The following is a 27,379-nucleotide window of genomic DNA, read 5'->3' as shown; positions in this document are numbered from 1 at the left end:
GTGTCAGTTAATACCAGTCAGAACAGCGCATAACACATTCATCCATTATTTTTAACAAACTGTGTGTGAAATCTCGCAAAATAGTAAATGTCAACTTGGTATTTGTGTATTTTTTTCCTTGCTCTGAATTGAAAGAACAAGATTTATAGGATTATGAACAACATAAGGATAGAAACAGTAATGAAATCTTAACCAACTGTAATCATAGCTAAATTGGTGCAGACACATTAAGGAAAACTTAGCTTTATAGGAAGGTTATTTTATTGATAAATAATTTTCTAGAAAATTTATTTAGGGACCTTTAGTCTTGAGCAGCTAGTTCTTGGAGAATATTGAGCAATTATCCATCTCTTTATTTATTTATGAATAGCAGAAAGCATTTCCTACATGTGTGACAATCAGGTTATCACACTGTTATTACCCATAAGCTCTGAAACACATCTGGCATGACAATTTACAAGAAGCAAGGTAGAGATATTTGTACGAGGTACATGGGATTTACAGAAATTAATTCTTTGCCCTACAAAATGTTTGTCCTTTAAAATAATTCAGTGAAAGTTTTCTCATTAATTTGAATGGAGGAAGGATCAAGACTACTGTCTTTAAAAGACAATATGCAACTATCTAGACCTAATTAAAGAAAATTAATCATGTTTTCTCAATGAAAAGCTGAATTTTCAGCACAATTCACAAAATACAAGAAACAAAGAAGAGTTTTCTGTCAATCAGCACAGAAAGGGTGGACCAAGGCATAGTGGGTCAAATTCTGACCTCATTTGCCTTTACTCTTCATAGTTTATAGATGCTACTCTGAATTTTCATCAGTCTAAATGAGATTAAAATCTGATGGTCTGAATGCAAAAAAGTGGCGTTACTCATGATTTTCACAAACCTTGTTCACAGGAGACATGGTTTAAAAATAGGCCCTTAAAGGTATTTTCTCTCCACTATGTATTATTTTGGAGTCATTTTACAGGTGTAGCCACTACACTGAAACCCTCCCAAGAAGACACATCCTGGAACACAGATAGGACTTGAATAATTTCAATCCTCTGAAGTTTTACCAAGTAGCAGGATAATGTAGATGCTTTATACTCTGTGGAAGAGCTTTTTTTATTTCATTAAACTTTAAAATATCTCAAGGTAATATTTATGCCTGTACATGTCTTCTCCATTTTAATTAAGTGATGCCAGTAAATATGGTGAGCAATAGAAACATTCAGGGTGAACATCACTGTATTAATTAAAATATTCTCCATTATACAGCATTCTGTTGTTCTGAAAAGCCCATGGGATTTTGCTGCTGAGTTGAATAAAAGTGTTATTTCACTCACAGACATCACACAGCAGCACCAAAATGCTCCCAACCACCTGTTAGGCTAAGGAAAGAAGCAGCTTTGGTTGCAGACTTTGCCACACTAGCAACTTAACCTAACAGAGCTACAATAACATCGCAGCCCTTTGCACAGCAAGATGCCTCAGGCTGTTTTTTCCATGCCAGTTGTTGAGAGTTTTATCACATGCGCTAAATAGAATAATTTTTGTTACTCTTAGCGCAGTAATATGAAGCTATTGATTCTATCTAGATTTGTTTTGGAGAAAGCCTCTCATCTTTCCTCGTTCCCATACACACGATCCCTCTGCCCCAAGGCACCACCGATCAGGAAACCAAATTTAGCAGAAGGAAAGCTGAAGTTTTCTTTGGCAGGTTTGCCAAGATACCCTAACTAAAGGGGTCAGTGAAAGTCCCTATATTCCCATTGATCTACAAGCCACAGTTCCCAGGATCCTTGAAGGAACATCCAGGGAAAGCAAAGAGCTCTTCAAGCTGCTTTTCATACCCTTGCAACTTCAAGTCCAGGCTGCCACACTGGGGAAGCGTGGCAAGTCCTTCTGGGCAGACAGTCTGATTGTGCACTGCGAAGATCTGGCTGTTCACAGGTAGTCAGGATAGGACAAAATGTGAAGCTGATTTTGTCAATCATCACTGGAGAACACTTTGGGATGCATGAAGGAGCACCTATTTCCCATGACCCACAGGCCACCATGGGGGCAGACAGTGTGTGACAGCTTCCACTATCAAATCAACTATTTGACTATGACTGTTATCATCAGAAATGTTTGTTAGAATTACAGTTCCATTTAATTTATTATCAGTGCCCCCAGGACCACATGTCAGCCCCCCTGGGGCCATCAGCCCCTGTCTCAGGATTGCCACAGCAGGGCTGGCCTCCAGCTCCACACAGCCCTGCCATGCCGTGCCCATGGGACCCACCAAGCTGGGCCCACGGCCCATCCCAGGCTCGTCTCATCTCCAGGGAGGTGCCTGATGCTCAGATCTGGGACTGCCCTCAGCCCTCTAGTCTCCATGGGGATTCCTCCTGCTCCCAGTCTCCAGGAAGCAGCCACCCATGCAGTGCCTTGACATGTATTTCCTTAACTGTCTACTTAACTGCTTGTAATCATGGTTGGGATTTCCCTTTGCTCTTGCTTAAGAAATTGCTTATTTTTTAAAAGCTCTTAATTTTCATTGATCTTCCATGCGCATGTAGTAACTTAAAATTGTGCTTCCCTTTTCCTACAGCATATTGCAAATGCTCTTTTACCTTATGCTACAGGGCAGAGAAAAGATACAAAAGAAATCAGCATGTTTATTGTTGAGAAAAGAGGGTTTGTAGAAAAACAAATGCTCCCCTAATGTCTCTCCGTCACAATTAAGAGAGGCATCATACTCTCTGGTGATCCTGACACCAAGCACTGGGATGTCAGGCTCAGCATGACTGGAAAAAAAGTTTTTGTCTGAAGCTCCCCTAGAAACTTGATTAAACTATCAACTCAGTAAGGACTAGAAGTAAAGCAGCCAGAAAAAGACTGCTGTCACAGTCTTAACAGCTGGCAGTCAGGAGTGTCCTGAAGTTTTCCAAGAAGCTATGGCAAAAGAGACCGGAGGATGCTTGATTTGATCAAACATCCTTTTTTCTGTGATAGTAGGAGGTGGTGGGATAAGTTGTACCCACATTGTCTTTTGTATTCTATTGGCTTACACCAAGAGGAGCACTCTCCAGAGCTAACTCCAGGGAACCAGCTCCCCAAACCCTGTAATTGAAATTTCTTAAGGGCAATGTGTGAAAGCAATTGTGGCTTCTCCAGGAAAGGTTCATTATATACTATACAGTGTTCATAGAAATTTTCTCTGTCATAACTGTCAAACAAACTTCCAATATGGCAGACCCATTTCTTCAATGATCACAAATCTAATGAACTGCATGATATGTTGGCTGAAGGTCTCAACCAAAAAACAGTTTTCATTGATTTTCCAGCTTTTGATTAAAACACTAAAACTTTTCATACTGCAATTTTAATCAACCACTTTGGGGGAAAAAAGCCACATTATTTCTAATAAAGGTCCCCTTAGAAGATTTCAAAACCTTTACTCAACCTCTTAGATATTTGGCACAGCACATCTTTGCAAGCATGAAATTATTACTCTGCTTACTGTGGTTTCTTTTATTATGCTATTATACAAGACTGTTGTACTTTGTCATTCGTAGCACATTACCTCAGACTTGTTCAGGTACAAAGATGGACTTCTGGGATGATCAGGGGAAAGGAGAGACTATCATATGAGGAGACAGAATAAAGAGCTTGGCTTGTTTAGCTTGGCAAAATAAAGGCTGTTAAGGGGTCCAGTTGCTGTGTATAAATATATCATAGAGGCAAACAACAGGAAGATGAGAGAGCCATTTAAATTAAATGACAATGTTGGCAAGGGAACCCAACAGCACAGATTGGCCAGAATTTAATCTATGCTCACTTGGAGCAATGAGATTTGGGAACAATCTTCCTATTGGAGTAACAGCACTAAAAATCCTAACTGCACTCACAGTGGAATTTGATAAGTTTATGAAGGGGATTATAAAACCTGATTCCTGCAATATTATGACAATAGATTTGATGACCCATTAGGTCCTTTCCAGTCCTGTGTTCCCATATAAAGCTATAGTATATCATGCAGATTCTATAACCTTCAACCATGCATGCTTCAAAACAAGATATGCCATCATACTTTATCTGCTTCAAGCTATTTAAAAACAAAACAAATCAAACCCCTCAACCAAACAGTTCAATTTAGTAAGTGTATTTTTTCAGGGTAAGGATAAAACTTCAGTATTTTCTCACCCATAATGGCAATAAATTCAATAGAAACCAAATATATTACAAAATAAACATATTTTACATTCAGTTGTCCATCACTGAAATGCCTACATTTATTGATAATTAGTTCTACTTGTCATCCAGCACTGTTTAGCTTTATTACAATTTTTTATAAAATATTTTACCCATGGCTTCAAAACCTCTGCAGCTGAAGTTCAACTGTTATTTATGGTATTCTGCTCTAAGCTATAAATTAATTAAGGACAAGAACATTTTTGTGCTAATGCATTTTATGTTGGAGGGTATCCAAAAGTTATAGCCAAAGGAACAGAATTATGATTGTTTCTAATTTATATTGGTCATATCATGAGTTGTACATGTGAGAGGAAAGACATTTTTTTATAAACAGAGTTGTCTGATTTTGGAGATACTTAATTGTTTTCATGTTTAAAAGATTGCTTATGGTGAGCTTGAAATAAAAACCCATTAACTTCTACAAAACACAAAATCTCTTGAGTTAAAAAAAAAAGAGTTTGGAAAAATCTACTTTCACCAAAAGCAGAAAAATGTTTACATAAAAAATAATGATTTACAAAAAATATTTCTTTCTAAATGCATAATCATACACATACACACAAATAGAGCCCCCTCAAAATGGGACCAAAGTATAGCCATGGTGGTATTACACATATTTTCACTTTTCTGTATCTCCTATTTGAAATTTTTACAAAAATGCCAGCATGCTATCTTCATATAAAGTGTACTAGCACATTGAAGGCAAATTTTACTATGAAGATACCCCCAAAATTACTATAATGTTATATCTCAGGGTAATTAATAGTGTCATAATCTGATTACTCTCACCTAATGTGGCTTCATAAACCTAGCACGAGTTTTGCTGGTTGTATTAGCAGTTCACTGTCTTAGCCAGTCAAAAGTGTCTCATCACTTTCTTGTGAATAATGCTATTTTCAGCTCTTAAGATTCAGCATTAGATGATCAGGAAGAAAGGATCCCACAGAATGGAAAACATCTCTCCATTGTCATCACTTAATGGATGGCTTAGGACCTGAATTATTGACTTCTAATATCTTATATAAAAATTCTTTTGAAAGCATTCTAAGCTTCTGTCTTTAATCAAAGGTGGTGAAAATCAAGAGCCCTTTTACATATGTGTTTACCTACATAACTTTGCATGCATTTCTTAATTTTATCTTTTTTGTTTTTACCATATAGACATTCGCTCATGTATTGTGAAGAAGCATTCACCCATCCATCTTCTCTAGCCTCTTCTTATTCAACATCTTTCCTTGATGCCTCTTTACACTTTTTTCTCTCAACTAAGCAATCACAGTTTCACTTTTGACTCTGACAGTGCTAGTGATTTGCATCATAGCCTCTGTTTCTATTCCCATTTGTACTGGTTTTGGCTGGGGTAGAGTTACTTTTCTTCACAATGGCTAGTGTGGGACTGTGTTTTGGATTTGTGCTGGAAACGGCTTTGATAACACAGGGATTCATTATTGCTGAGTAGGGCCTACATAGAGCCAAGGACTTTTCTGCTCCTCCTGCCACCCCACCAGCAAGGAGGCTGGAGGTGTACGAGGAGTTGGGAGGGGATACACCTGAGACAGCTGACCCCAGCTACCAAAGAGTAATACACAGATACAGTGCCATGCTCAGCAGATAAAGCTGGGAAAGGAAGAAGGAAAGGGGACACATTTGGAGTGATGACATTTGTCTTCTCAAGTAACTATTACCTGTGGTGGATCCCGGCTTTTCTGAGAATTAGCTGAAGACTGGCCTTCTGATGGGAAGAGAATTGAATGAATTCAATTCCTAGTTTTGCTTTCCTTGCATGTGCGGCTTTTGCTTTACCCGTTAAACTGTTTTTATCTCAACTCACAAGTTTTCTCACTTTTACGCTTCTGATTCTCTCCCCCATCCCACCAGTGGGAGCGAGTGAGTGGCTTTGTAGGGCTGAATTTCCACCTAGGGTTAAACCATGACACCATGATATATGATTAAGGATTCAATCAGAAGAATATGCATTTTTCATGTTCCTGATTTGTCTCAGCAGTTCCTGTGACACATAGAAATCAAAACAGTCTTGTTTTCTCCTTAAACTGATACTTTCGTCTCACGCAAAATTAGTTCTTCATTTGAGCAGAAACTGTTCACATGCTTTGAACTCTTTCAGAAACAAATTGATCATGAATAAAAGGAGCCTGATGACTTTTCAGAAGGCTGATGTTCTGAAACATTTTCTCTTACATGGGAGAAACGTCCTTGCTATTTTTAAGAGAAAACTTGATCCATATTCAAAAGAAAAGTTACATACTTTCTGACACTAGATTCTGAATTTACACATCATTAATCCTGAGAAATTCTGAGGCAAATCGTAATGGGCCATATTATTTTGTTCATGATTGCTTATCAGATTCAAGAGATATCTTCACCAAGGAATCTCCAGCACCGTAGGTTTTAAGTCCTCATTACAAGTGGTCTAAGCATAGTAGATCCTCCCTAAGGACTGCTAGTTTCTGTGCTCCTCTGAAATATTAGTAAGAAACAGTATAAGGAAGGTCAAAAAATTTATGGTACTAATTCTAGATTTAGAGCCCAGGGCAAAAATTTCATGTACAGTTTTTTTAATTCATTTCCTGTGAAAGTCATATCTGTTCTCAAGGATCTCCCAGAGTTATCAGACCATTTCTGTGCATCACAGTAGCCAGGGAGTATCTGCCTTTATCTCTCCTTGCTCATATGCAGCTCAAGGATCTGGGCTCCACAGGGCTTCAGTACTGACTGTCTTCCATCCTGGCTGTGTCTGGGAAGGAAGCCAGGAAGGTGGGTGACATCAACATCTTTCAAACGCATAGAGTTCTAGTAGAAAACTAATCTATGCTTCTGTCATATGGCACCTGCTCTCTTTTGGTTGTTATTTCTGCTTTACACAGGCTTTGAAGCAATCTCCACCGACAAGACAGAACGAGACAGTTCTTCACACAATGAGCAGCAGATCTGCAGAATGCCTTGTCCGTGGATGCAGAAGTTAACATGACTTGGAAGGAGACATCAGAAATCCTTAGAAGAAATGCTCACTTATGGTTGCTAACCAGATAAACCACATTGGGTTCGGGCAATCTCTTAAACTGAAAATTGATGGAGGCAGGAAGAGTGCTCAGGGGAAGTTTCAAATCCTTGCCATGCATTTGCTCTCCCCTGCTAGCAGCTTTTGGCCACTGGCTTGCATGTTAGTTGGTTTATTTTCTTGTCCACAGCAGAGCACAAATGCGGTCCCCAGCTGATGCTAATTATGCTGTGGAGCTCCCTGTAGTTGACTGAATTGGAGGGGTTGGCAGAGAAAAGTTGCAAGGCTTAAATCTCACCTTGGGAAAACCAGTCAGTGGCTTTCTACTAATTTAGTAAACTTCTCTCTCTTCATCTAATTGCTTATGACAGGACATGGAACTCAAACCGAAGGACTTGATGCTCAGCTATTTTAAATGGCTTGGTTTGGCTGGGATCTTTGAAAGAAGGCTTCTTTATCCCACCATAATTTTGACATGAAAAGCATATTGTTATCTCCCCCCAGATGATTTATTGAACTGTTTCATTCAAATACAAAAGGCTTCTATTTTTAGAAGCAAAACTGTAATTCATACCCTCCAGCAACAAAAGCTAATTGTATCCTCAGAAGAAGTACACAAAAAATTATAGTATCTCCCAGCAGGTGCTCTGGAACTGACTTAGGTTAGTCTTAAACCCCCAAAAAATTGTTGTCATTACTAAGCAGTTCAAGTGCAAAAGCTGTTCTTGCAAAATAGTAACTAATGGGCCTAAAAATAAGAACAGAACAGCAGGGAACTGTAAAACGTTATCTCAAAAGTACTTGCCTCACCCTCAAATTAAGTCCAAAATCAGCTCTTCTCATGAACTGAAAGAAGAGCAAAGCATGCTGTTTATCGTTGAGCATGTGAACAAATTGCATGCCATGGCTCAGATGTCACAGCACTCTTTTCAATAACATTTTTAAGCTTTCGGTAATGCCTCAAGCACCTAAAATTAAAGGTATCTTGAACAGTGAGAATCTTAATCTTACATATATTTAGAGATTTATATTTGTTGATGTAACAGTTATTTTCTCAGAAACTTTTCAGCTGACCTAGTGCTGGAGTTGAAAGTTTTTGAACATTCCGTATCCAAATTTTTATAAAGCCAAAAAGACTATTTAAGATAAAAGTACTGGAAACATCAATTATGTTTTCAGAGCTACAATTTAAAAGTGTATTGAGTTGCTTCTCAATTGCAGAATAATCTTATATCTGAAATCATTAGCAATATTCAGGGTGCATTTCACAACTAAAATTCCACATAAGCATATTTTAAAAATTATCTCTTCTTTCACTTCGGCATTTTGTTCAAGAATCCTTTTCTCATGGATGAACTGGTAAAATATGCATCACTCAAAGCTCTGTAAAGAATGCAGCCTCTGTTCTGCTTTATGTTAGGTGATTTCATCAGCTCTTGGAGAAGGATTTGAACAGGCATGTTGGCAGATAAACGTCCTTTGGTGTGCTTTAAAATTGTGATATATTAATTCAAAATTTTAACAAAACACGCATTGTACACGGAACATTGGAAAGTTATGTAAGAGGAGTGTTCTTTGTACTTCATGCTATCACTTCAGGATGGAGTTGCCTTCGAGTTTCTGCTTCACGAACAACAGGAACAACTCCTGGAGCTCTAAGGCACCACCAGTGAGTGTCCTTTCACAGGAGAGGAAGCTCAAGGAGTTCAGCCAGCATCAAATCCTCATGATCTGCTGCAAATCTCAATGCTCTACTTCTGCATGGAACAGTGTAGAAAGCCCTACAAGGCCTAGTGTCCTCACAACGTAAAAGTTATGTGCTCCATTCTGCTGAAGCCAAGGGTTCGAAGTGGTTGAGTTTCTGGTTGGTTTGTTGCCTGTTTATAGTTTACTTGTTGATGCATCAAGAATTATATTTTTCTGACAGGGTTCAGAATTACCTGTATGAATTTTTTATGTTACTCACTGAACTGCTGTTCAATAAAAGATAGTCCTCAAAAAACACATACCGTTAAAATAAACTTTGCTGGCATTTTTTTTCTTGCTCACATGTTACCTTTTGAAAAAGAGATAGTTTTGTGAAATCCTGTGCACACTCGTGCCTGTAGCTCTAAGCATTCCTTGTCCACGAGGAACTAGGAAGACCCAATGAAGTGTTATTAGCTTTGGAACATCTGACCAAAGTATCATCTGCTGTGCTCATTAATTACAACAGTTCAGGTGGAAACATTGGTCCCTGAGCTTTCTTATAATTGTTGGGGTTTTCCTCTTTTTTTTCTTCTTTTTTTTTTTACTCATCTAATGAAAGGAGAACAAGGAAACAGACATTTGCAGAAGAACAGTAGAAAGCAAAAGGGGTGCATGCAGAGGAGATATACCAAAATAATGCCTAAGCAGCTAACTCTAAAAATCAGTTTAAACATGTGCCACAAAACATTTTCCAATGATAGAATTTTGCAGTGTTGGAAGTTCAAAATATGCTTGGAAAGCAGTCACCCTAGCTGTAATCTTAGAGAAGTCTGATCCAATAACAATAAAATATATCTTTATAACACAGAAACGTTTTATGCAATTGTTCAGATGATTCCAGGCATTTGATGTGTTCAGATGAGTATGACATGATGATTATGTCTAAACTGGGAGATTAAACAGTGCCAGGCCTTGGTCAAAATTTTGGCATGGGCTAACCAGTGGTCTTCCTAGAATGGTCCCTGGTTGGGAACCAGCTTAGCCAGGGCTTGGCAGCCTGCACACAGTCAACCTATTTTGAAGGCTTTGGTTTAATAATGTAGGTATGAGCAGCTGGTGACAACTGGACTGAGGGTCAGAGAACCAGCACTAGCATTGTCTAATTTTCTGAAAATAGACATAGCCAAAGTGTCGCCCACACATTTTTGACCGTTTTCCATATGGCTGTTACCACATTGCTTTCAAACAAGGAGAAAACTGTGAGAAGTGGAAACTTGTATTGTTGCTTTACAAAACCACAGCAGAACTGCAAAGCCCTGACTTTTGAGAGGAGGGCAAGCAAGTGAGAAGCACTCAGACAGATGGCACAGTCAAATGGAATGAATTCCTGAGGGGGAGTGCAGCAGGGAGAAAAGGAACAGTGAGCATAGTCAAAATAAGGGAATGGCAGCTGCCATAGCTGTTTCTATGAGAGTAAAGCAGGTTGAGCAAATTGCCTTAGGAGCCTGCCCTGTTTCCAAATCCAAATGGTAGAACTAAGAAGGCAGCTTTGAAGGGAAGTACGGTGCCATGTAGATGGGTGAGGTTGGATAGTTGCAGCTATTAGAGAGGGGTTGGAGATGAACACTTCTAAAGCTCACAGCTCAAAGATCAGCTGAGGTGGACATCAGGACCCAGAGAGAAGTCCAGCTTGCCTGCCAGGCAATGGTGAATGCCAAACAGTGCAATGACACATCTCAGACCACAGAGCAACATCTCAGACCACTGAGATAATTCTGGTTCCAAATGTGAGTCAGCTGAAGATCCAGATAAATTCCTAATAAAAGTATATTTACACTGGCAAAGTGTCAGTGTGATTGCTGATTATTCTCTAACTTCCCGCAGGCAGCGTTCTCATTCCATAGCAAAGGTGATGGACAATACCTATTACTGGCAAAGAAATCCTGACCAAAATATCATAAAAGGGATAGGGTTCTCCCTGGCAGCAAGAGTAATCATGCTATCCATACATCTTTTCCCACTGTAGCACAGGCTCTGCTGAGAAAAATATTGTTGAAACAGAAAAAACAAGAGCTTTCCTCTCATTTCTTTTTGTGCTGTAGGCTGTAGCATCAGATGAAGAAGTAGTTGTGGGAAAAGTATTACTTAGCCCTGTAACTGTGACATGGAGGTGCTCTCTGGAAATGGCATATGCCTAAGCCAGCCACAACAGATGAGATGTGAGGAACTGCAACAGCATTTAGCACACATAGGCTATTCTGAAAAGTTAGCTACAAATCTCTACCAGGTATCCTTGGTGAAATTCTTTCCAGTGGCTCTTAGCCTGGCATAACTTTCACAGGGATGGCAAAAGTCAATTCGCCACAGAGCGGTTTCCTGGCTGAAATATGATAGATCACTCTGGAACGTGGAGACATTAAAGCTCTTCATTAAAATGGTTATGGGATTGTTTTCACATGGGCAAACAAGACTTTTCTCTCAACTAATTCTTGGAAATGCTCAAAGCATTCTAGTTGAACTTCCAAAAACAATTCAGACTCAGCCAGACATCCAGCCTGAACAACTGAAGTTTGGCAAAGCTGTAAACAATTGGGCTACAAGACCAGATTTTTAATGAAAAATGTCAGACTTTTATAGGGTTTTTTGTATCAGCTTGTTCTGGAGTATGTCTTCTCTTATATACCCCAACCTAACACTGCATTTGTAAATCAGTTGGCATACCTGATTAATATTATAGTGTTTTAATATAGCATTTAGTATCTGCTCACATTTATACATCACATTTTCACCTATTGCTAATTCCCACTTGATTGATTAGTTATATATTGCCAATAATACAAAAAAAACTTGAGACTATGCTGACTTAGATCTCTTTCTAGAATTAAACCAATGAGACTCAAAATGTATCTAATGTTGATACGACTGTTTATCCAGAAATCCATTCCCTTCCTTCTGTGTTTTAAAAGTATTTTTAAAAATGCTAAAAATAAAAACAGAGGTTTTGTTAAATAAATTAATATACTTTTGTTTGTAACCGAAACATCAGAAACAGTGTCTGTTTTGACTTTCACTATCTTATTCTTGGTGGATATCACAGTTTCTCAGACAGCACCTGAAAAAAGGACATGATCATGATTGATGAGCCGACATACACAGCACATTCTCAGAGATGCCCCAAGAAATTTCTAAATATTCTTTATAATTATTTCAGCCAAACTTGTTAAGTCTTTTTCTTTATTTGATCTGGAAATGACCTATTTTGGCAGCACTCAAAAAATATGTAAAAATAACATAACATCTGCAATTTGTGTTTTCCTGCCGGCAATGCACTATGACAGCATTTTTAAGATGAACCAATCTGACACTGCCAGACTTTTCTGCAATGATGTTCTTGGGAATTTTGACCCACTAGCTACAATGGAGTTTTAATGCAAGTTGTTTAAGGTAGACTTGTTTCCATAAAGAAATTTCCTCAGAATTAGAATCCAGATTCCACTGAACTGCAGGACAGAATTGCAAAGTTTGTGCCATCTTTGAAAAACCTGTGGAAGAGGAGTTGTACCAAAGAAGGCAAAATGAACCAGTTATAATACAATAGTACCTACATCAGGTGTTTCTTGAAATGCCAAAAGCTACATAATCTAGTACCATCACTTGACTCACAGAAAACCTGGGTTCACTGCTTTCTTCTTAGTATAGTGACACCATATTATTTATCTGTACTGGTAGATATTTTTTCAGTGATGGCTTTGTGCTTGCTTAGGTTCTCTCTATGCAGAGAAGTGGGAATGTGAGGTTAATACCAATGTTCTCCAGCACTAAATCAGTTCCCATGGGCTCTAGAGAAAGGCACCTGCACACTATCTCTAAAGGCTCAAGGATGTGCTTTTCTTGCTTAGCCCCTGGTGTTACAGCTACACAACCATCCTGCTGCCAAGGCTTTGCCCCTTTGGGAATCCCACCACATGGGGACTGGAAGCAGAACAGTCTGATTAGAGCCTGCAGCTGAAATTATGCTGGGCAATTTAATCTAGTAAAGAATTCATACTGTCTAAAAGCATGGGTTTGAGTACTCTGAAGCAGGTGTGGGTCAAAATTGGTATAAAGTTTCAGAGAAACAAGAAATGAAAATGGAATATATGAACTCCAGAAACAGTTCCTTTTGCCGTTTCTGATCTTTTTTCCTCACAATAAGATCACAAGAAGTCAGAGGTACTATCTGAGTGAAGTAGAAAAATTATGAGAAAATGGTTTCTCTGCCTTTTTTCCCCACATATCCTAATTCCCTGCCAAAGCCCAGTAGTGTTTTAAATTCTTACTACAGAGAAATAAACTTTCAAATTATACACATGATTCAAAATGGGTATTTGAATAAAAATAAGTGAATTTTGGATCACAGGGAATAAGAACAACTCTATGACTTTGCATGGAGCTTTGGGTCTTCCCAAGTGTCAGCTTTTACTCCAATGAATATTTAAATATTTCATACAAATTTAACTTTTTTTTCTGTGAAGAGTGAAACAGTCAAAGTACTTTCCTGGGAGGTGGATGACTGTGTTTTAATGCCGATACTGCAGCAATAAAGTATTCTAACCTTTTTCTTTCTGGGTTGTTTTGGTTGTTTTTTGTCATATTTCCAAACTCCCACTTGTCTTCCTGTTCTTTAAATTTTGATGGAAGAGCCCCAAAATAAAATCAGTATTTTGCAATCTAGGAAAATATTTAATCCAAATGAAAAGTAATGGGCCACACTGCAAATCCAGGAAAAACATAGCAAAGCATTTATCTGTTTGTTTTTAAATTCAGCCATCAATCAAAAAAATACAGATACATTACAATTAATTTTCCTGAGAATTTCTTTAAAGGACTAATTGAGCAATGTCTCCTTTTAACTTTTCTCCTTGTGTCTCTCTCTTACTGTTGGCTACTTTTGCAACCAATTCTCCAGTTTCTTCTTTCTAACAGATTGAGATGTTCAGGGACAGAACTGGAAGTACTGTAACTGGTCTTATTTTCTCTGGGAGGAAAACAGTCCTGTGTTTGTAAAAAGTTCCTTTTGTGGGTGAATCACCACAGTATTACCAAGCGATTGATTATTACATGAAAACTTTTACGAACCAAGAAATCTAAGTCTGTTTCCTAGGGGATTATACATTGAGATAGATAAAATATTTTTTAAATTGACCATGGCAACAAATACACTAAAACAAATATATAAGGTGACAACTAACATAAAATGTAAAATATCAGTTGACATGCTGCAGAGGTATATATACAAAAAGTACTTTTATATGCAGACTCAGTTGCCTATTTTATTATGCATGGGAGAAGAGATGAAGAACAGGAGCTGTTGCTGTGCCCTTTGCAACCATAAAATGGCTGATGTGCTCCCCAGCACATGACCTTACTGCAGCCCTCTTTCTGCTGCTCCGTCACAAGTGACCAGTAGGAATAATTGTATAATTACACAGTTGCACTGTGATGCAGGTAAAGCCACAAGGAAGGCAAGATTTTCAGTCTAAGTAAGGGAGCCTTGAGACACAGTTGATGTTGGGGTGAACCGAAATGTTATCCGTCAGCTGTAGCTGTCAGCAAAAATATTAAAGAAAGAGCAGCTGCATCATGCCACAAGCATGGGAGTGGAGCAGTCGTAGCTCCAAAATAGATTTTAGAGTCAGACAGATTTTTCTTTGGAAGAACCCCAGTAATAGTCAAGGACCATTTATTTTCTGAGCTGCTTGGAGCCAGTTGACCATGCTACTGCTTTTAAAATGTTTTAAATAAAGGTTTGAGATGCAAGTAAAGGACAGCTATTTAGAATAGGATGTACTAGAAGGTATGCTACTACCGCTATAAAATGTAATTTTTTCTACTAATTATTTTCCACTTCCGTAACTTTTAATTTGCCCTCACCATTTTTTGTGTAAATTCTGATATAAAAATAAAATTGATGACAATAAAAAAATCATAACCAAGTTTCTCAGCTGGAAGAAAAAATATTGGCTTATTGTAACCTCTGTAGCATTCATTCTTCCTTTTTAGAATTATTTCCTTTTAAGATACTAAGTTATCCTGAGAATATTTATTCAAGAATAGCATCTTACATTCTTTTTGGATTGTCATTAAAGAAAACAATAATAAGCAGCAGTTTCTTCAGGATCTTGAATTCCAAGATAAATGTAATAAAGTTAGTGGCAGTGTTTTATTGTTTACTGCTTGGAAAAACTTATGCAACAGCAGAATACTGCTCTGATTTTTGAGCTGCTGCTAATGAAGTACAACTAGACAGGGTACGGTTGCCATGAGTCAGGAAATGTGAATGTTCCTGGACAGAGGCCAAGGGAGCTTATGCACATCAGAGATGAGATGTATATGTATCCTCTGGAGAAGATACACTAGGTTGTTTTGAAGCATCTCAAGCTGCCTGATCCAAGAAGCAACCAAATGACCACCCTGAAACAAGGTTACTAGCTCTCTGATACTCAGTCCCTCATTTTTACAGCAGGAAAACAAGAATCAAGTAGGCTGTCCAAGGCAATTTAGAGATTAGATATTAGGCTCAGCCATGACACAATAGGCCCAAAACCCTGAGGGCTTAACTTTGTTCTTTCATTGTAAAAAGAAGAAAAGAAAACTCCTAAGTTAAAAAAAAACAAAACACAACACAACAACAACAATAAACCAAAACAAAAGCAAACAAACAAACAAAACAAAAATACCCAAAACCCACTCAACAACCAAAAACCAAAAACGTCCCCTTTGATATGCTACAATTTGCCATGAGACTTTAAATAAACCTTTTGAACTCATAGTCTGCTTAAGTATGGCATGAGTTTTTTGTAAGAGAATGGGTGCTACTGTTGTACACATGGGGAGAAGCTCCACTCTCCACAATGTCAAATCATTTGCTGAAATGCTGCTACACTTCAGTACTGCACCATATGCAACTCCCTAGCATTCTCTGAGCCTTTGAAATGTTGTTCCTGTGGGTCCCTATTTTTTGAGTGAAATTAACTGGTTTCCTAAAGCTAGTTTAGATTATTTAAAAGGGTACCACTGGTTTCTTTTTCTTTCTACATCTCTTTCTTGCAGCTGAACATAACCACCCCCGGAGACTTTGAGTTTTCACTCTCCCATACCCTTTTTTGGTAGGTGTATTGTCCTTATCTTCCCACAACCCTTTCCTGTGTCATGGCCCAAGGCAGGACTACGGCTTTCACTCCTCTCCCAGCAGTACAGGACATGCAGATCAGTTTGCTGTGCTGGTCCACCCAAGTATGTGGATGGCTGCTTGGACTTCCACATTTCACATCTTTTTTTTCAAGAGAACTCTCGCAACCAAGACCTGAGCTCCCTTTCATGAAATCCAGCAAAGGGTCATTTATTACCCCATTTTTTCCTGCACCAGGAAAGGCCAACAGGTAAACTAAGAAATAATTTCCAGACCTCCTACTTTGATCTGGGATAGTTTTGAGGCCTCCTTTGCAGTTGTCACTGCCATTGTACCATGGCAGGGCACAGTGTGCCTGACCCATGTTGCCTTCGAAGGTGTTTCAGCAGCTGTGGCCTATTCTGTGCAGTGGTACATATGTAAAAGTGGGACTCTGTCCTGCTCCCAAACTCACTGTCCCTTCTGTCTACTGGTATTGCCAACTATGGTGTTCAGAATCCCGAGAAAATCCTCCAAAACCGTTTTTCAGGAGATTTTAAAGAAATACATCATGGTAGCAGATCATCCTCAGGTCAGAGTCTTCAACTTGCTTGAAGACATCAGGACAGTATTTTTTCTAATTTTCTTTGGTTTCAATTAAAGCTAAGAGTCATGTAAGGCATTATTGATTCCTAGGGTAAACCCTTATCAAAAATCTCAGTTGCTAAGAGAGTCATTTGAGCTGCCACCGTTGCTTTAACAAAGCAGGCATGACTGGAGAACCTGGCTACCCACTGAGCCTGCAGGAGACAGCAAGCAACAATATTTCTGTTTTCTGAGTGCTTTCTCTTCCTCCAGACAGCACGTGAGTTTTGTGCAGTCTCTCCTCAGTCCCACAGTGGATCCAGAGCTGCCCCCCACCAGATAATTTGGGCAGTCACCTCTTGCCCACCCCTTCTCTCAAAGGTCCTTTTTCCTCCAAGATTTTTTCTTCCTCAGCAGCCTCCTTCTTGTACTAGGAAGCTTGTTCTAAGCACTCCCAAAATAACAACAAGCCCACAAGCTGACAGCACCCTCTTTGCCCTGTGAATTACTTCTGGTACAACTGAACCTGAGGGAATGGTTTTGTTTTTCCTGAAACATCTTAATATTGACACTAGTTTGGTTTCTATTCTGGTTCTCTTCTTGAAGGCTCCTGGTCACATCCCTGGTCCTTTTCCTTCCTTTTTCTGCTGTGTTTTACCAGTATGGCTGACTTCTTTCGACCCATAGCTAAGCTTTTCTCTGGGGAGCATCTCCAAAAATACATATTCTTGTCAGTCAGACTAATTCAATTTTTATTGCTACTTCTCCCAGCAGAATCTGGTTTCCAAGGAGGGCTATTTAAATCTCCTTATTCAAAGCTATTGACATGATGTTCAACACTGCAACATCTCAGAGTGTGAAAGTCACTACTATGTTTATTCTTGTAACATTCCAGGTTGTTATTAAAAGTCTAGAAGTAAATAACTTGCTGAGAGTCATACAGGGAGTCCCTGATGTGAAAGCCAGCAATTTAACCAGATTCCTCTTCCCTGGTGACAACTACCACCTCACATTTTAAGGTAACATTATTTCAAAGGGATAAACAATAAAATTCAAATATTTCATGAATATTTTGGAGAGAGAACCTGAATTTAGCAAAGTACCTCCCATGAATAGGAAATCTATCAGATGTCCAGTCACTCTTACAGCCTGTTTCCTGCAACGTGATTTAGTCTTTGTACAACTAATGCTGGATTAATTAACCCTCCTTGTGTGCAGTTATGCTTGCCTAATTTCTAGATAGTCACTGCTGTCTTGGAGAGATTTTTTGAGTTGACATCAATACCCTGTAGAATTGTTTCTGCTTTACTTACTCCTTAACAAACTATTACAACTGTTGTGTTATGTTAAGGATATTCACTGAACACTTATGTATATTATTCAGTTTATTTCTGATATTTTCCTATGTTTCTTTTGTGCTAAGCTGAGGAGAAACTCATTACACTGTCTATAGCTATCAGGAATATTTCTAGCACTTCATTAGTTCTCAGAGACCTGTAGTGATAAAGGTTGTGTGGCTGCTAGTGATACTGAACAGAGGCTAAAAGTTTGTATTACTGCAGGGAATTTGTTTTCTTGGAATGATGCAGCTGCGTCACTATCACAGAGAGGGCTCTAAACAGTTCCTCCTGGGCTCCCAAGTACCCAATCTTGTTGTGTAAATCCTGTACATTTCCATTTGTAAATACATCAAATTTTATATCAGAGGTACTTACATTGTACCCCCTTAATCTTTCTAATAAAACACTGTTCCAAAATAATCTGGGGTTTAGGAACATGTTCTCTAAAAGTAGAGAAGCTTTTTTTTTTCTCAAACTCATAAGCTATTTTTGAAACCTTGGCCCACGTGGATGAGGCAGGTAGTTAAAGATGCTGTTGTCTGGTTAACCCATGGTTTAGAGGTTTAGCTTTAAAACACAGCTCCCTGGCCTCTTGCTAAAACACTTCTTGTCTGTCCTAGCTTGTTCTGGTGTCTTTCAAAGCACAATCCCTTCTTTCTAAGTCTTGCTAACTTTCTCATTAACTTAAGCCCCACTGAAGCAGACAGTAGCTGTTTTATTTAAAAAAGCTGCAAGGGTATTTTGTACCACCTCTGTGTGTGTGTGTGCATGTGTGTGTGCCCGCGCAAGACATATCAGCTCCTCAAGTTCCTCTCTGCATCAAGGGCTGAGTTTGCCCCAGACAAGTACAATGGGATCTGAGACCTCTAACACCACCATCTGTGAGAATTCCCTAGTCTTCTTCCACCCATCTGTACTGACGATGGCAATATTTTGGTTTCAGTTCCAGTTTTAGAACATTATTTTCTGAATTACTTGAAGAGAAGAAGAATACCTGTCTTCAGTGGTAATTCTTATCAGGTATGAGAAATCCTATATGGAAAGATTGCCACATCCCTTTGAGTGCCACAAAGCCTCTACTTTGTCCTTGCTTCATGCTACAGTAATCACTACCAGGCAAGTTTAGATGCTTCCAAGTGAAGGGCTTTTCTAAACAAAAGAGTGCAAACTAATCTCAGGTTAACCAGAACTCCATCTAGGAATCCTGTTTGCCATATGTGCATCATGCTCTGTTCCTGATTATGATACAATTGGAAAGAGATGTTCAGTGAGAAAAGTGAACTCAGCAATGGAAGCAGTCTCCAGAGTTTCCTTCCTCAAAGTAGCATCTGTTTTTCCTTCCTTATTTGCATATTACTTACAATCTCAATACTAGGTTTTCAGTTTATTGGACTACCTGGAAAGATTAAGATAGAATATACTTAACTTATATATTAACAGAATTGTTTTTGCACAGAGATGGCACCTTAATGGGTACCTGATTTTAAATGTTTTGCTTTCAAATAGTATGTGGCAGGGAGGAGAAGGAAGATGGTGTGCATTCTGAAAGCTGGAGCAAGCTAGGATAAAAAATTACATACAAGATTTTTGGTCCTTATTATTCCCATTTTAGGGAATAATAACTCATTGAATATAATAACTCATTGAATATAAGAAAATCAAACAAAAAACCCACTACAAATATTGCTTCTTTTTCAATTTTGAAAGTGCCAAATACCTATGATTTGTGTTACTATCAACCATCTCTCCAGTCATTTTTATTCAGTGTATGTATTTTGATACACTGATTATCATCTCTGGTAAAATATTCTTTGGCCAGTCATGTCCAAAACTTTGTAATCCAAAGATCACAAACATATGAGACAGTAGAATAATTATAAATTAAAAATTCTCAAGATGTATGAACATAATCAAAGCCTCAAGCAATCTGATCAGAATCCAGAGTTAGTCCCACTTTGAGTGAAACTGGATGACTTCTTTTCACCTGAATTCTGGTTCTGTAAATAAGTGGTACCTCTCATTCAGAGGATATGCCCCTGTGATCCTGCCTTTTACTATCTGCAGCGTGATGCCTTTGGTGACTCAGATTCTCACTTCTGTCTCATGCCTCAGGAGCAGCAGTGGTTCCATAGCCAGCTGCCTCATAACACATGGTTGCCCTGGCACCCAGGAGCTCTGCTGCCATGTATGTCTGTGCATAAGGGACATCTTGTTCTGCTCTATGTCTAACATGCTTGAGGACATCTAGCATGGCATCATTCCCTTCTTCCTGTCTCCCGCCCAGAGTCAAAAATCGGAATGTTTATTTTTCTCTAAAGACTTTTATCACACTGAGGAACTGAAACCCTTATCTACTGGAATATAATTTATGTTTCTTTTCATTACAGAAGTCCTTGTTGAAGCATAAAAGGAGAAGAAATAACACACTATAGAAGAACTACTGTAACCTGTACCTTAAAAGTTGGACCCAAGAGGTTTTGCGATTACAGAGGGTGAAACAAGTGAGATCTTGGGGATAATTAGGAATGACAGACACAGGAATTGAATAACTTTAGCATGAGAAATACATGCTTAATTATATTTTAGTATTTTAGACCAAACTAGTCATCATTACCCACATGTGTTTTCCCACCCTTTCATTTATGTCCTTGCATATGGCTATTTCTATGGTCATTTTTTCAATAAAAGTAAGAATATTCTTTGAGGCATATAACTACATAGTGTGAGGTTTTATGAATACCCTCCCTACTATGTTCACAAATTTGAATTTGAGGATAAGTTGTGTTTGTTTTTCTTCAGTGTATATTTGTTGTCACAGTAACTGCAGTTTTCCCAATAAATGGAAATTGCATCGTTTCCTTAGCATTCAGGTTACTGCACTGAAATAGCACCATGAACTCACCATTACTTCTCCCTTCCTGTTGTCAAGATCTCATTCAGTTACAGAAACAGGCACTAAAACAGGTTAGTTAAGATATGTGTGGGTTAGAAAGCTGAAGTAAATCTGCTTAGTGCCATTACATGACTCATGCCTGTGTGGGAAAGACCTTATTTTCACAGAGATCTCTTAGATAAACAAGGCAAGTTGGCAGCAATTCGATTACACTGATGCGAGCAGTCTCCTGCTTTCTGTTGCATTCATTTACTTTGTATTTTCTGAAAAATGCAAGCAGGCTGATAAACTCCAGTGAGAATTCTTGTACCAAGGACACATGAGTTTTCATTTTCAACTACTTTTTTAATAATAGGGCCAACCTTGAAAACAGTTTCTAAAAAAATCCTCTTCCGTTACTCCAGTAGAATCCTTTTTTTTTAATCAGGTCTTTTTTTTGAAAGTTTGTTAGTGGAGCTGTAGGTCTTGCTATCCACAGCCATAACACACTAGTTAGTTAGATGCCTCTCTCCTGCAAACACGCGAGCCTCTAAACCCTGTGGACTTCAGAAAATGGATTTAGCTTCCAAAATATCACTTTTACATATGCACTGGAACAGACTTTTGAACAGCACAAATCACAAAACACTATACTCTTTGACACCATTTCCCCAAAAAGGAAAAGCAATGAAAGCAGCCCTTATTGTATTAAAGAGATCTAAAAGCGTATAAATCAAACTGGAAAAGTTCTTTGCAAATTGATTGAGGTCTTTGCTCTTGTTCTGAAACCCCACCTGTTTAAATCTGAATGACTCTGGCCACATCTTAGACAATCAAGATTTTAATTGTCATTTTATCAGCTTTGAAATGAGACTCACTTGGACAAAGTACAGCAGTCTGTTAGATTCACACACCCCTTTGCTTCTGTCAGCACACAGCAACCAGACGGGTTGTCCATTTAAGGGAAAAAGTACAAGCTCCAGCCTATTTCCCTGTACTTCGGATGTGTTTGTCCCACTCCTTCAGCAATGCATTCTGTAATGCCAAAAAACATTTCCTTTCTTACAGCAGTCATACACACATGCACACACATACATACATTTCTCATTAAGTTTTAATTAAGCCTTTTAATTATAGGAATTGTCTCTTTCTCTGTATTTCTGAGTGTGTAAAACATTGTGGAGGAGGCCACAATCTATGTAATCTTATATATCATCTTCAGAGCTACAATTTGTACGCTTTACTTGTGGATTTAGATTTAGAGATATAGTCCAGTCAAAGCAGAATGAGAATGAGAGGGCAAAGCCATTTCGAATTAAAAAAAGCACAGCTGTCCCAACACAGGCAGACTTTCTGTTTGCACTGATATTAGTACTTAGATTTTACTATGATGCTAAGAATAAAAAGTAATATAGAAAGTACAGATTATCTGCAGAATCAGGAAGAGTAGGTGAAAAGACCCAAAATAAAAGGAAAAATCTAATTAAGTACTCTGAAAGGCATGCTTTTCAGAAATACATTAGTTGTCACACAATTTTCAACATGATCAGAGACTCCCACTATTTCTTCTCATCAGGACATAGGCACGATTGTTTCTGTCCTTTGGACACCTAACCTCAAAGCATAACTACAGGACTGTTACAAGTTCTACTAGCACTAACGTGGTACAAGTACTAGCTACTAAATAGAAAAAGAGAGGTTAAGAAATCTTAATATTTTATGAATTGCTTCCTCAGTTATCCAATATCCTCCAAAGCCAAGAAAAGCCTGTATTCCCCAAATAATTACCAGTATACTGTATTATTAGGAAACAACTTTCAGTAGGAAACACTGAGAGAAATTAAAAGAGAAAAAGCTAGAAATTAAAAGAACCACAATAAGATGGTGAAGCTGAAAAGTTTAGGTGTTTGGGCTTCTTGTAAAGAAATACTGAAACTATTCTATAGAACAGAATATCTTTATTTTATCACATACACTATTTTATGTTCCCAGCTTTCAGTTCTTATCCTAGGTTTTATATACTAAATCTTTTGGTGAAATAGGAAGTATGAATAGATTGAGTTCCTTTTCCTTTATATTGTTGTTTCATCTGGCTTCTTCACAAATATTCACTCTATTTCTCCAAATAGCATTTTAGATATGTATAAGGACAAAATCCCCACTCCAAATTCAGTTTATATATTCAAATTGCATGGCAACCTGCAATGACAGACCTTGAGAAAGGAAGGGAAGAAACAAGAAATTGGAGGAAAAGTAAAATGTCTCTTAGGAAAAAAAATGTTTGGACAGGAATATAGATGATCCATTTTGTTAAATGCTCTTGAGGGAAATTTATCTAAACACTAAAACCTGATCTTATTAAATTCAAAGGAAATCTCACTCTGAGTTCAGTGGCATAAACTGACCTCTGACTGGCACAGCTCTGAGACACATTCTTAATTTCTGCCTGAGGGTACATCAGCTGAATTAGATAAGATTAGCAAAAGCCTTAAATTAAGCATGTGTGGAATCTGTACCAGCAGAAAGATCCTGTATCAGGAGGAGTTTTACTGACACACCTTTTAGTATGGAAATGGCTACAGTGGTGAAATTGTGAGCCAAAGGAGCAAAACAGGGCATACTAGCAAAATAGAGATTTCCTAATTTACTAATGCTTACTCCAGAGTTGCTTCCAGGCAGCACATCTGTATCTTCAGGAATCCTACCTTGGTCAACATAGCTCTGTTAATATTAAAGTTCAGTCTTTTCATGATATGAGTGTCAGGTGCTACAGTGAGTGGCACTATAAAAAACTCCTGTGTTCTTATGACAATTTCTAGCTTACTAAAGGCAGTAGCATAGAAAGTGGCCAGTTAACAACAGAGCTGAAGGTTAATAGTCTATTGGATATGAGAAGGAGAGGTACAGGAAAATCAAGGCATATCTAAGCAGGGACCAAACAGTGCTCAGACTTGAAGATGAATTTCAAGTCTTTGAATTTGATGTTAAAAACAAGCAGACATTCTATAAGGAGATTGAAAGACTGAGGTGATGAAAAAACACTCAGTTAAGATGATGAATTAGCTGTGGCTAGATTGGTTAAAATTATAATAAAATAAATATAATAATTAAATAATAGTTCATAATAAACAAATGTTACCATAAAATAAATTATAATATCACTTCAATGAAGGTAAATGAAGAAGCCAGAGAGGCTGGAAAGTGGATTCATATTGAGAGGAATACACAGTCTTTAGCACCATTAAAGGCATCATTCATTCCACAGTTATTCTAATATAAACAAAATAAAAATAATGTTAAATGGGGAAAATAAATGGATATGCTACATCTACTTGTCTTCCACAAAAATCTCTACAATGGAGTGTATCACCAAAACATAAACTACTTTTTGATTTAAAATTGACCTTGCTTTCACTGTAGTCAGTAGGAGAATTGGCTATTTTTCAAATATGAAGCCATCTGTTGAATAGCCACATTACATATTCCACAGATTTGATTGGAAAATCCCAGAGCCTCTTTGTGGACACCTGTTGAGAAAAGTAATTTTAGCCTCCTCCTCCATTTTGAAGTGGAAAGGAAGACAGATGTATGTAAAATCACAATGTGTTAGAGTTGGAAATTGCTATTAGACTGTTCAAATGTCACTTCATTTGATAGTTATCAGGTTAATAAATATGCTTTTTGATTTTAAAAACTTTGCTAAAAGTAAATTGTGCAAGACAACTAAAGTTGTAAAACCACACATTATGCTGAGCAACAACTAAACTGAAAAAGCAGTCAATATCAGCATATCATTTTCCCAGATTTTGCCATCCCTATATATTCAGAAGGTCATTTCTCCACAGTTTAATTTGCCAGAAGTTTCAGTAAAGAGAAGAAACAGTAATTTTCACTTAAATGTCAAGATGACAAAAACTATACAAATCATATTGTCTTGGTTTTAATCCTCATTGTATAGACTTCTTGTGAAAAAATAACTTTCTCAGGATATGTCCCTATTAAAAAGTAATTCCAAAGTTTCCTTTCGAGATTTAGATTTAGGATACTATAGGGCTCTAGTAATTCCACAGTAATGATTATCACATTAAATCATGGCCACCAAAAAGTGTTTCTGTTTAGTGCTTTAGTGTGCCCCTTGCTATGAAATAAAATGTAAACTTATTACTTTTTGCTTTTAAGAATTTTCTTCCATCCTAATACTTAATTTATTTTGTTGTTTCACAGGCAGTTACATTCTCAGTCAGTAAGTCAAAGTTGCTTCAAAGTATTTTAATTCCATCCAATCCACCCACTGCTAAGATGTGGTATTGATGTCATTTATGTAGTATGCAGGGATGCAACTAGAATTATTTAGTGAAAGCAAGACATTCTCATCTCCCTGAGGCAGTCCCAGAGTCCATAGACTAAGTGTCAAACACCACAGACAGTCAGCATAGACTCAGTTAGTTCATTCCTTCTTTAGAACAAATATTTTTCATCTGAGACAATTCTATACAAATCTGTGGTTTTGCCTGGGTTAAGTGCATTCCTTAAATCTTTGCTTTCACAACTGAATTCATATTGCATATGAACTCATAATCAGTATGTCTTTTAAAGATTCATGCATACTCAATTCCTTTCTTTGGAGAAAACGGCTTTAAAATATGTGGTGGGGAGGGCGGGAGGAATTCATCCTTCAATTGATCAAACAGCTTTTATCAGTTTAGACAAAGTAAATCATATTAAGCAATTCCTCCCTTAAATTACATGACCCTTATGGGGTCATAGGACATGCATTTCCAAATGACAATCAGGCTTCCATCCTACTGTCAGGGTAAAACATCTGAGAACTGGTTTCTCATTTATTTTGCCAGAAGAAACATACACTTTAACAGCAATGACCCAGCTCAAGCACACTTAGGTACAATAAACATAAGGTCAATCTTTTTGACACTTGAATTATACAGCTAATCAAATGAGCAGAGATTAATATTCATTATATGTAAATAAGTACAAGAGAAAGAACCAAGAGCTGTTGTCACAAAGGTAGTACGAAAGGCATCAGGTGTGTCCGTGTGAGTTAATAAGGAAACAAAAAGTACAAAGGCGCTGGGTCACGAAGTTAATTCTGTTACTGAATGGCTGTTTCCTCTTATTTATCACACAGGCTGCCCCTGTTTTTAATAGCTGCTAGCCTATCATTGGTAAGGGATGATACGTATTCTATTATTAAATGTTGGTTTGTCTTCTGTCAGCATGTAAGCAGATATAAGCAAGATACATGTCAAAATCTATGCACACTTTTTCATATTACTACTAGCTACTTGATTGTGCTTGTTCTCAGAACTGCAAAAGTTATTTAAACAATGCTTTTCTATGGTGGAAGTGTAAAAAGACCCCCAAAATCTAAAACTTTTATCCCAGCTTTCATCTACTGACAATATTTTCAAACCATTCAGAAGATTGTTCAAAGAAGGAAAAAGACAACATACATTAGAAAAGAAAATTCTTGTAAAAAAGACACTGGAAAACAAAAGTTCTTGTAAAAAAAAAAAAAAAAAAGGCTTTGGAGCTCAGTCTTACCTATCAGCAACACGAACCCAGGAATACGTCCTTTAACACTGCGAGATTGCAGTAGCTTGTCCCACAGCACTACCACAGCAGTAGACTGCTCCAGCTCAGGAGAACACAAAGATAGAAAGTTTTCCCACGTTCCTAGGTCTACCAGCCACTGAAGTAATGAAGAAAAGAAGGTGGAAAAGAAGAAGACCGGAGCTGCTTCTCTCAGAAATCCCAGGCAGGAGGAGTAGGAGTACTCGGTCTGTGTCTCACCCAGACTTTTGTTTAAAAGTTTTTTCAACTGTTGCTAGGTGGTGTTAGGCTTTGGCAGTTTAGTTCTCAGATTGTATTTCCCCTCTTCTGGTCTCTTCACACAATGTTACAGCAATGACTTCGTTGAGCTCAGCTCGCTTGTGCTATATTTAACCAGTGTTCTCAGCAAGTCAAGCCTGTCAACAGCTGAGAAGTTTGGAGCAGGCTTTGCTGAGTTCCTCAGCTGCTGAATTATCAGTGGATGTAGCACTGCACAGCCCAGCTACTACATTCACTGAAAGATTGTGGGGAAACTGTCAAATCCTTTTAAGGGCTTCCAGTGACTTCACAGGAGTAATTACTATTTAAAGCACTAAGTACAAAATGTGTATTTAGGCATATATTTTAGACTGCTAGAGAAAGAATACTTGTGTTCGCAGCAGATGAGTTCAATTATTTATACAGTGAGAATTTTCCTAGGACAAGTAGGAAGTTTATAATTTGAAAGGTATGCACTTCAATTGAGGAAAAAGTACATGTGGGGAGAACTTTTTGCAGCATAATTTCTTACAGAGTTTAAATATATTAAGATGACACAGAGAAATTAATGAAAGGCTTAGGCTGGAAAGTTTTCACTGTGATATTTATTCCAAAGACAACCTTTTTCTCCCAGACCAAGAGCTTCCTACAGTAATTTCTACACT

The 27,379-nt window shown here is 37.9% G+C and overlaps 1 protein-coding gene across 3 annotated transcripts in view; it reads right to left on the bottom strand.

The window, feature by feature from the left end:
- FILIP1 (filamin A interacting protein 1) overlaps positions 1–26,822 on the bottom strand; it is a 104,705-nt gene extending 77,883 nt beyond the window's left edge. For 2 of the 3 annotated variants that reach the window (XM_029962680.1, XM_018077919.2), the window contains exon 1: positions 26,448–26,822. The gene's annotated coding sequence lies outside the window, so the exon portion shown is untranslated. The remainder of the gene's footprint in view (positions 1–26,447) is intronic. The other variant, XM_018077918.2, reaches the window with a different exon arrangement.
- Positions 26,823–27,379: the final 557 nt, after the last annotated feature.

This window comes from Manacus vitellinus, unplaced genomic scaffold (genome assembly GCF_001715985.3).
Source record: "Manacus vitellinus isolate BGI_N305 unplaced genomic scaffold, ASM171598v3 scaffold_4_pilon, whole genome shotgun sequence".
Taxonomy (NCBI): domain Eukaryota; kingdom Metazoa; phylum Chordata; class Aves; order Passeriformes; family Pipridae; genus Manacus; species Manacus vitellinus.
This window is presented reverse-complemented; position numbering and strand designations above follow the sequence as displayed.